The sequence below is a fragment of the Mustela putorius genome, unplaced genomic scaffold, assembly GCF_011764305.1.
Source record: "Mustela putorius furo isolate JIRA1106 unplaced genomic scaffold, ASM1176430v1.1 tig00000788_pilon_pilon_pilon, whole genome shotgun sequence".
Lineage (NCBI taxonomy): Eukaryota > Metazoa > Chordata > Mammalia > Carnivora > Mustelidae > Mustela > Mustela putorius.
The window spans coordinates 7155115-7166431 of NW_025421481.1; the positions used below are offsets into that span (position 1 = coordinate 7155115).

Genomic DNA, 11317 nt, shown 5'->3' on the forward strand with positions numbered 1-11317 from the left:
AAGTCAATACATTTTTATATAAGGAATTTTATATGTTGTGTTTCCTTCCATTGCCCATCAAGTTCACAGCAGTTCCCCTAAAGCTTGACTCAGGTTTTATCTTCCTTATGGGTCTTTTGAAAAGAACCTATGCTTAATTCATAGTTGTGTTGTGTTCAGTCAATAATTATTTTAGTTGGGCTTCTTTTATTTCCACTTGACTATGGACATACTGATGACATACTTCAAACATTTTCCCACCTGGAATCCTTGAGATCTAATCTCTTCAAGTGATTTACTTTAGGGCCACTTTTAGGGTCAAATCATAGTCCCTCCCCATTTATCATTCCCAAGTATAGTACAGACTGTGGGATATGCCAATAGCTTAGGTCAAAATATTTAACCATTCGGCCTTTCATAGTTTTTTTAACTGTGTCTTATAGTTCTTTCCCACAGACCTAAAAATTAATTCTGTTAGGAAAGTAAAACCACCTCATTACTCAATGAGGCATTTTCAGTGACGTGGGTCTACAGGAAAGCCTTATGGGGATAGACCTCGGTTACCTATTGGGTTGTTTCTTATTGACTGATATAATATAATATATAGTATATAAAATATAATATGATATAAAATATAAAATATGATAAAATATAAATGTATGTATATATAAAATATTAATCTATTTTTAAATATTCATATAAAGTGAGATTGATATGTATATGTCATAAAAATGAGTTAAAATTTTTATATATCAGTTACAGTATTGTCTGTCATAGTTCACTTGCTTTTTTACTTTCTATTTTATTTTATTTTAACTCTGGTATAGTTAACGTACAGTATTTATATTAGTTTTAGTAGTAAATATAGTGATTTAAAAACAGTATACATTAGTCGGTGCTTATAATAAGGGTACTCTTTAAGTTCCATCACCTATTTCACCCATCGTCCCTACCCATCTCTCCTCTGGTAACCATTAGTTAGTTATCTGTAACTTTCTGTTTGTTTGTTTTTTTAAGATTTTATTTATCCACTTGCAGAGAGAGAGAAAGTACAAGAGGGAGAGCACAAGCAGGGGGGGGTGTCAGGCAGAGGGAGAGGGAGAAGCAGTCTCCCTACTGAGCAAGGAGCCCAATGTGGGGCTTGATCCTAGGACCTTGGGTTTATGACCTGAGGCAGACATTTAACTGGCTGAGCCACCCAGGTACCCCATTGCCTGTAGTTAAGTGACTTTCTTTATATGTCTTCTGCCATACCCATAATGTATCTGAGTTTTATGTTTTACCAAAACAACTTTCTTCGGGGGCAGGAGTCAAGATGGCAGAGAAGTAGCAGGCTGAGACGACATCAAGTAGCAGGAGATCAGCTAGATAGCTTATCAAACCATTGTGTACACCTACAAATCTAACAGAAGATTGAAGAGAAGAAGAGCAGCAATTCTAGAAACAGAAAATTGACCACTTTCTGAAAGGTAGGACCAGTGGAGAAGTGAATCCAAAGCGACGGGAAGATAGACCGTTGGGGGAGGGGCTGGCTCCCGGCAAGCGGCTGAACAACAGAGCACAAAATCAGGACTTTAAGAAGTCTGCTCCACTAAGGGACATCGCTCCAGAGACTAAACCAGAAGGATCGGGGGTGTCTGAGTGTCGCAGAGCTCACAGGTATAAGAACAGAGAAGCCAGCCACAGAGACAGAGCTGAGGAGTGAGTTCTTAACTTGGGGTTACCTTAAATTGTGGTCTGTGGCACAGGCCACTTCTCTGTGAGTGGGGTCTGCACAAGATCTGGGGAGACACCCCCTGGAAGAGCTCAGGGATCTGCGGGGTTCGGAGACTCCAGGTGGGGCTGTGTGCCAGAGACAGAGATGCTTGTTCACAGACTGGGTGAGCTCGGAGCCCAGCTGGAGTCCAGGGAGACAGGAGTGATTGAGCACTATTCTCTGCGGGCGCACTGAGGAGTGGGGACCCGAGCTCTCGGCTTCTCTGGGCTGGAGATTGGGAGGCCACCATTTTCATTCCCGTCCTCTGGAACTCTACAGAAAGCATTCAGGGAACAAAAGCTCCCGAAAGCAAACCTGAGCGGATTACTTAGCCTGGACCCTGGTAAGGGCGGTGCAATTCCACCTCAGGCAAAGACACTTGAGAATCACTACAACAGGCCCCTCCCCCAGAAGATCAATAAGAAATCCAGCCAAGACCAAGTTCACTTACCAAGGAGAACAGCGGAATTCCAGAGGAGGAGAAAGCAAAGCATGGAATTCATGGCTTTCTCCCCATGATTCTTTAGTCTTGCAGTTAATTAATTTTTTTAATTTAATTTTTTTTCTGATGCTTAATTTTTTTAAACTTTTACCCATTCCTCTTTTAACGTTTTAAAATTAGTTTATCTTAACAATACCTATCATAAAAAAAATCTTTTTTGAACCTTCATTCTTATAGTCATATTTTATTCTTCATTGTATCTAACTTTATTTTTTGTATACACATAGGGCTTTTTCTTCTAAAAAATTTGGGGTACAACTTCTTCTAATAGATCAAAATATACCCTAAATCTAGCTCCAGGCTTGTTCTAGTCTCCAGCTGGAGCAAATTTTCTCCACTTTCTTTTTCTTTATTCTCCCAACCAATTTATCAACTCCTTTTTAAAAAAAATTTAAAAAAATTTTTTCATCTTTATAGGCATAGTCCATCCCTTCATTGTGTTTACCCTTATATATGTTTTTCATTCTTTAAAATTTTGGGAAGTAGTTTCTTCTAAGAGACCAAAATACTCCCAAAATTAAGTGGGTGACCCTGTTCTAGTCACCAGTCTAATATATATATATTTTCTTTTTTATATTTTTTCTTTATTTGTTTTCTTTTTTAAATTTTTTTTCTCTGAACTTCTTTTTATCCCCTTTCTCCCCACTATGATTTGGGGTATTTTCTGATTTGGTTAAAGCACATTTTCCTGGGGTCTTTGCCACCCTCTTAGTATTTTATTTGCTTCTTCATATATTCTTATCTGGACAAAATGACAAGGTAGAAAAACTCACCACAAAAAAAAAAAAAAAAAAAAAAGAACAAGAGGCAGTACTAAAGGCTAGGGACCTAATCAATATGGACATTGGTAATACGTCAGATCTAGAGTTCAGAATGATAATTCTCAAGGTTCTAGCTGGGCTCGAAAAAGGCATAGAAGATATTAGAGAAACCCTCTCTGGAGAGATTAAAGCCCTTTCTGGAGAAATAAAAAAACTAAACTCTAACCAAATTGAAATAAAAAAAGCTATTAATGAGGTGCAGTAAATGGTGGAAGCTCTTAGTGGTAGGATAAATGAGGCAGAAGAAAGAATTAGTGATATAGAAGACCAAATGACAGAGAATAAAAAATCTGAGCAGAAGAGAGATAAACAAATACTGGACCACGAGGGGAGAATTCGATAGAAAAGTGATGCCATAAGATGAAACAACATTAGAATAATTGGGATTCCAGAAGAACAAGAAAGAGAGAGGGGAGCAGAAGGTATATTAAAGAGAATTATTGTAGAGAATTTCTCTAATATGGCAAAGGGAACAAGCATCAAAATGCAGGAGGTGCAGAGAAACCCACTCAAAATCAATAAGAATAGGTCCACACCCCATCACCTAATAGTAAAATTTACAAGTCTTAGCGACAAAGAGAAAATCCTGAAAGCAGTGCAGGTAAAGGAGTCTGTAACATACAACTGTAAAAATATTAGATTGGCAGCAGACTTATCCATAGAGACCTGACAGGCCACAAAGAACCGGCATGATATATTCAGAGCACTAAATGAGAAAAACATGCAGCCAAGAATACTATATCCAGCTAGGCTATCATTGAAAACAGAGGGAGAGATAAAAAGCTTCTGAGACAAACAAAAACAGAAAGAATTTGTAAATACCAAACCAGCTCTACAGGAAATATTGAAAGGGGTCCTCTAAGCAAAGAGAGACCCAAAAGTAGTAGCCCAGAAAGGAACAGAGACAATATACAGTAGCAGTTATCCTACAGGCAACACAGTGACACTAAATTCATATCTCTCAATAGTTACCCTCAATTATTACCCAATAATGGGCTAATGCCCCAATCTAAAGATACAGATTACCAGAATGGATCAAAAAACAAAACCCATCACTATGCTGTCTACAAGAAACTCATTTTAGACCCAAAGACACCTCCAGATTTAAAGTGAGGGGGTAGAAAACAATTTACCATGCTAATGGACATCCAAAGAAAGCTGGGGTGCTAATCCTTTTACTGATAAATTAGATTTTAAGCCAAAGACTATAATAAGAGACGAGGAAGGACACTATATCATACCCAAAGGCTGTGTCCAACAAGAAGAGCTAACAATTTTAAATATCTATGCCTCTAACATGAGAGCAGCCAACTATATAAATCAATTAATAACAAAATCAAATAAATACATCAGAAATAATCCAATAATAGTAGGGGACTTTAACACCCCCCTCACTGAAATGGACAGATCATCCAAGCAAAAGATCAACAAGGAAATAAAGGCCTAAAATGGCACACTGGACCAGATGGACATCACAGATATATTCAGACCATTTCATCCCAAATTACCAGAATACACATTCTTCTCTAGTGCACATGGAACATTCTCCAGAATAGATCACATCCTGGGTCATAAAGCAGGTCTCAACTGGTATCAAAAGATTGGGATCATTCCCTGCATATTTTCAGACCACAGTACTCTGAAGCTAGAACTCAATCACAAGAGGAAATTTGGAAAGAACCCGAATAAATGGAGACTAAACAGCATCCTTCTAAAGAATGAATGGGTCAACCAGGGAAATTAAATAAGAATTGAAAAAATTCATGGAAACAAATGATAATGAAAACACAACTGTTCAAAATCTGTGGGACTCAGCAAAGGCAGTCCTGAGAGGAAAATATATAGCAATGCAAACCTTTCTCAAGAAACAAGAAAGGTCTCAAATACCAACCTAACCCTACACCTAAAGGAGCTGGAAAAAGAACAACAGGGAAAGCCTAAACCCAGCAGGAGAAGAGAAATCATAAAGATCAGAGCAGAAATGAATGAAATAGAAACCAAAAAAACATTAGAACAAATCAACGAAACTAGGAGCTGCTTCATTGAAAGAATTAAGAAGATTGATAAGCCCCTGGCCAGACTTATCAAAAAGAAAACAGAAAGGACCCAAATAAATAAAATCATGAATGAAAGAGGAGAGATCACAACCAACACCAAAGAAATACAAACAATTATAAGAACATACTATGAGCAACCCTTTGCCAAAAAATTTGAAAATCTGGAAGAAATGGATGCATTCCTAGAGACCTATAAACTACCACAATTGAACCAGGAAGAAATAGAAAACCTGACCAGACCCATAACCAGTAAGGAGATTGAAACAGTCATCAAAAATCTCCGAACAAACTAGAGCCCAGGGCCAGATGGCTTCCCAGGGAAATTCTACAAAACATTCAAAGAAGAATTAATTCCTATTCTCCTGAAACTGTTCCAAAAAATAGAAATGGAAGGAAAACTGCCATACTCATTTTATGAGGCCAGCATCACCTTGATCCCAAAATCAGACAAGGATCCTAACAAAAAAGAGAATTACAGACCCATATCCTTGATGAACACAGATGCAAAAATTCTCATGAAAATACTAGCTAATAGGATCCAACAGTACATTAAAAGGATTATTCACCACAATCAAGTGGGATTTATTCTAGGACTGCAAGGTTGGTTCAACATCCACAAATCAATGTGATACAATACGTTAATAAAAGGAATGACAAGAACCATATGATACTGTCAATAGATGCTGAAAAAGCTTTTGACAAAGTACAGCATCCCTTCTTGATCAAAACTCTTCAAAATGTAGGGTTGAGGGTACATACCTCAATATCATCAAAGCCATCTATGAAAAACCCACAGGGAATATCATTCTCAATGGAGAAAAACTGAGAGCCTTACTGCTAAGGTCAGGAACATGGCAGGGTTGTCCATTATCGCCACTGCTATTCAACATAGTAGCCTCAACAATCAGACAACAAAAAGAAATTAAAGGCATTTGAATGGACAAAGAACACTCAAACTCTCACTCTTTGTAGATGCTATGATAGTATATGTGGAAAGCCCAAAAGTATGCACTCCAAAACTGCTAGAACTTGTACAGGAATTCAGTAAAGTGTTAGGATATAAAATCAATGCACAGAAATCAGTTGCATTTCTGTACACCAACAAGACAGAAGAAAGAGAAATTAAGGAGTCAATCCCATTTACAATTGCACCCAAAACCATAAGATACCTAGGAATAAACCTAACCAAAAGGCAAAGAATCTATACTCAGAAAACTATAAGGTACTCATGAAAGAAATTGAGGAAGACATGAAGAAATGGAAAAGTGTTCCATGTTCCTGGATTGGAAGAACAAATATTTTGAAAATGTCTATGCTACCTAAAGCAATTTATACATTTAATGCAATCCCTATCAAAATCCCATCCAGTTTTTTCGAAGAAATGGAATAAATAATCCTAAAATTTATATAGAACCAGAAAAGACCTCGAATAGCCAAAAGAATATTGAAAAAGAAAGCCAAGCTTGTGGCATCACAATTCTGGACTTCAAGCTCTATTACAAAGCTGTCATCATCAAGACAGTATGGTCCTGGCACAAAAACAGACACATAGATCAATGGAACAGAATAGAGATCCCAGAAATAGACCCTCAACTCTATGGTCAACTAATCTTTCACAAAGCAGGAAAGAATGTCCAATGGAAAAAAGACAGTCTCTTCAACAAATGGTGTTGGAAAAATTGGGCAGGCACATGCAGAAAAATGAAAGTGGACCACTTCCTTATACCACACATGAAAATAGACTTTAAATGGATGAAGGACCTCAATGTGAGAAAGGAATCCATCAAAATCCTTGAGAAGAACACGAGCAGCAACCTCTTTGACCTCAGCTGCAACAACTTCTTCCTAGGGATATTGCCAAAGGCAAGGGAAGCAAGGGCAAAAATGAACTATTGGGACTTCATCAAGATCAAAAGCTTTTGCACAGCAAAGGAAACAGTTAACAAAACCAAAAGATAACTGACAGAATGGGAGAAGATATTTGCAAACAACATATCAGATAAAGGGCTAGTATCCAAAATCTATAAAGAGCTTAGCAAACTCAACACCAAAAGAACAAATAATCCAATCAAGAAATGGGCAGGGGACATGAACAGGCATTTCTGCAAAGAAGACATGCAGATGGCCAATAGACACATGAAAAAATGCTCCACATCACTCAGCATCAGGGAAATACAAACCAAAACCACAATGAGATACCACCTCACACCAGTCAGAATAGCTAAAATTAACAAGTCAAGAAAGGACAGATGTTGGAGAAAATTCAGAGAAAGGGGAACCCTCCTACACTATTGGATGGAATGCAAGCTGGTGCAACACTCTGGAAAACAGCATTGAGGTTCCTCAAAGAGTTGAAAATAGAGATACTCTATGACCCAGCAATTGCACTACTGGGTATTTATCCTAAAGATACAAATGTAATGATCTGAAGGGGCACCTGCACCCGAATGTTTATAGCAGCAATGTCCACAATAGCGAAACTATGGAAAGAACCTAGATGTCCATCAACAGATGAATGGATAAAGAAGAGGTGGTATATATATATATATATATATATATATATATATATATATATATATATATAATATATACAATGGAATACTATGCAGCCATCAAAAGAAATGAAATCTTGTCATTTTCGATGACGTGGATGGAACTAGAGGGTGTTATGCTTAGTGAAATAAGTCACTTGGAGAAAGACAACCATCATATGATCTCCCTGATATGAGGAAGTTGAGATGCAATGGCGGGGGGGTTGGGGGGTAGGAAAAGAATAAATAAGACGGGATCGGGAGGGAGATAAACCATAAGAGACTCTTAATCTCACAAAACAAATTGAGGGTTGCTGGGGGGGGAGGGTGGTGGGGTTATGGACATTGGGGAGGGTATGTGCTATGGTGGGTGCTGTGAAGTGTGTAAACCTGGCGATTCACAGACCTGTACCCCTGGGGCTAATAATATATTATATGTTTATAAAAAAAAAAAGCTTTCTTCCTTTAAGATTATGTTTTCCCATTTTTTATGCTTTAAAAAATTTATTTTTAAATACAACTGGAATTTATTTTAAAGTGTAGCATGAAGAAGGCATTTTTATTTAATTTTTTTCTTCTCCTAACACCTTTTATTAAACATTCTTTCATTTCCTGACTTGTTTTAAATGCCTCATTTATCATATACTAAGATCTTCTGTATGCATATATATATTCTGGATTTTTAATTCTGTTTTATTCACCTATTTGCCTTTTTTCACAATGCACATTATTTCAAATATTGTGACTTTATGGTACATGTTGATATCTCTTTAAATAAGTCCTTTTATTTTGTTCTTTTTCTAAAGAATCTTGATTTTTTTGGCCACATCTCAAAGGTGAACTTTAGAATTAGCTTCCCAATTCTATAAAATGCCCCGTTGGACTATTTATTTATTTATTTACTTGACAGAGAGAGAGAGAGATCACAAGTAGGCAGAGAGCCAGGGAGAGAGAGGGGGAAGCAGGCTCCCTGCTGAGTAGAGAGCCCAATTCGAGGCTCCATCCCAGGACCCTGAGATCATGGCCTGAGAGGAAGGTAGAGGCTTAACACACTGAGCCATCCAGGCTCCCCACCATGTTGGAATTTTGATTAAAATTGCATCACATGCATTATTTAATTTGGAGAGCATATCTATATAGTATTGAACCTTTTTATCTAGGAGTATCTTTTAAGGCTTTCATTAAAATTATATGGTTGTCTTCAGTACATCTCATACTTTTAAGTTTTTTTACGTAATTCCAGGTTTCATTGAAATTGAATTATAGCACTCTATTACATTTTCAAATTAGTTGCTGATTAGGAAAAGCACGAGATTTAAAAAAAATATTTTATTTATTTATTTGACAGACAGAGATCACAAGTAGGCAGAGAGGCAGGCAGAGAGAGAAGGGGAAGCAGGTTCCCTGCTGAGCAGAGAGCCCGATGAGGGGCTTGATCCCAGGACCCTGGGATCATGACCTGAGCCAAAGGCAGAGGCTTTAACCCACTGAGCCACCCAGGCGCCCCAGCATGAGATTTTTATACGTTAATCTTGTTTCTGTCTTTCTGAAAATTGTGATTAGTCCATAGAGATATTATGTGATTGCCTTGGATTTTCTGGGTATATATATCTACCTTGCCAGTATACTTATAAATATTTTCTATTCATTTCTTTTTTTCTGATCTTTTTGTGTTGGTATTAACTGTAAGGTAAATTATTGACCATAAAAGTAGGCATCATTTTATCTTGTTCCTGAATTTTATGGAGACGTGGTATTTTACTCTTAAGAATAGTTTACAGATATTTTACTTTTCAGAATGATATTTGGAAATTGGCAAAATGTTGATAAGTGTTGAAGATGAGTGATTGGTACACAGAGCTCATTATTCTTTCTGTGTGTATATGTTTGGAATTTTCATAATAAAAATAAATAAAAAAATAGAGCTGAATAAAAAAGTAAGAATTGTTTTAGGCTTTTAGATGGAAATCCCTTTTCAATTTAAGAAAGTATCTTTTTCCCCTACCTTACTGTAAATTTTCTATTTGGGATAGGTATAGAATATGCGTCTTCAAAAAACTATTTTTGAGAGAATAACTGTGACAGGGCCCTACCCAAATCAAAAGACCAAGGAAAAGCACGAGAATCTCAATATAAAAATTTGAGAACTCACAAAATATTTAGATTGGCTTCTCTCTCTTTTCACCAACTGACAGTTTTCAATAAAAAAAGAGATGCCTCGAGGGCCCTCACCCATTGCTGAAAACACAGAAGGGACTAAATAAATCATGTATCATTGTTCAAGGGCTTTTGGCAGGAGAGAGAGGTAGGTCATGGTAGCTGTGTTGTACCGCCCTGGTCCCCCTCTCAGGACGGAAGGGTTTATCCCTCCCAGCTGCCTGGATTATAGTTGGCGGACACTTCTCAGCTGCCAACCCTTTCCAGGAATTGCCCGTGGCTAGAAAGTACCACCCTGCTCCCGCTTCTGCACCCTTCCCAGGAGCAGCTGCATCCAATGGCTGGCCTGCGTGGGGCTCTAAAACCCTAGCTTCCTTGCCCAACTCAGAACAGGTTGAAAGGGCTTTCCCAGCTTCTAAGCTCCACGCCGGGTGGCCGAAGCGTTATGTCTGCCAGATAAAATAAATACCGATGCCCAGTTAACTTTCAGTTTCAGATAAACAACAATTTTTTAGAATCAGTGTGTCCTATATATTGCATGGGACATATTGCTGCTAGAATCCTTTTCGCTGTTTATCTCAAATTCAAAGTTAACTCTGTGCTTATTTGCGAAATCTGGCAGCAATGAGGCATCGGGGCCTGATTTCCTCTCCTGGAAGCATGCATCTTTTCCTTATTCCACAGCTGTTGATTCTTGAGAACAGCCCCAACCAGCTCCCTGCATGCTAACTGTTGTCTCAGAGTCGGCTTTCTCTGTAACGAGCCTGCGATAAAGAATCAAAACACCTTTCCTTGCCCTGCCCAAATTTCAGAACTCATTGAGAGATTGGCACACGTGTCAAAAAGACAGAGATCTCTCTAGATTGATTATTGAAGAGCGGAGACTAGAGAACGTGGCTAGGTCAGAGCCTAACGGGTTTGCTCATCTGTCATTCCCAATCGTATGTACTCAGAGTGCCGCATAAGCTTTTTTTTTTTATAGCTGTTCCTGTCACCTGTTCGTCAATTCGGTAAGTCATTCCTCTTCCTCCTGGGAGCTGGAAGGGGGTGGGCAAGGAGCCAGGACTGTTAACTCTTGCTACTATCACTGTACATGAAAACAAAGCCAAGGGAAAGAGGTCTCTCACTAAACTCGGATTTGTGAAGGATAAAAGCAGCCGTGTTCATTCAGTGCAAATGATCATGTATAAGCCTGATGCAAAATCGGCTAGACCTTTGAAAGTATGGATCCTGTGTCTTTTGCCTCCTCTTACATTCCTCCTCTAAGTGAGGGATTTCCTCAGGACTTATGCTTGTCTCTTTTCTTGATCTGTGTGATCTGCTTTGTCAAGCTAGCTAGGCGTCCGTAATACTTTCAGAGGCGTGATCTTCAAGTACACATGGGCTATGGCCTCTCCCCTGAGCTTCATTCAGTTCTGTATTTCCAGCAGTTTCATCCTCTACCCCTCAGTTTTCTGGAAATACCCTGAATACAGTCGGTTTCTGCCTCAGTCACTCTCTTGCTTGGGTGTGGA

General features: G+C 38.3%; 1 non-coding gene across 1 annotated transcript; it reads right to left on the bottom strand.

Moving 5' to 3' along the window:
* Nucleotides 1-409: 409 nt before the first annotated feature.
* On the bottom strand, nucleotides 410-540 carry LOC123393298. The gene has a single exon (XR_006608049.1). It is a non-coding gene; the product is annotated as a small nucleolar RNA SNORA18 (small nucleolar RNA).
* Between the last annotated feature and the right edge of the window lie 10777 nt (nucleotides 541-11317).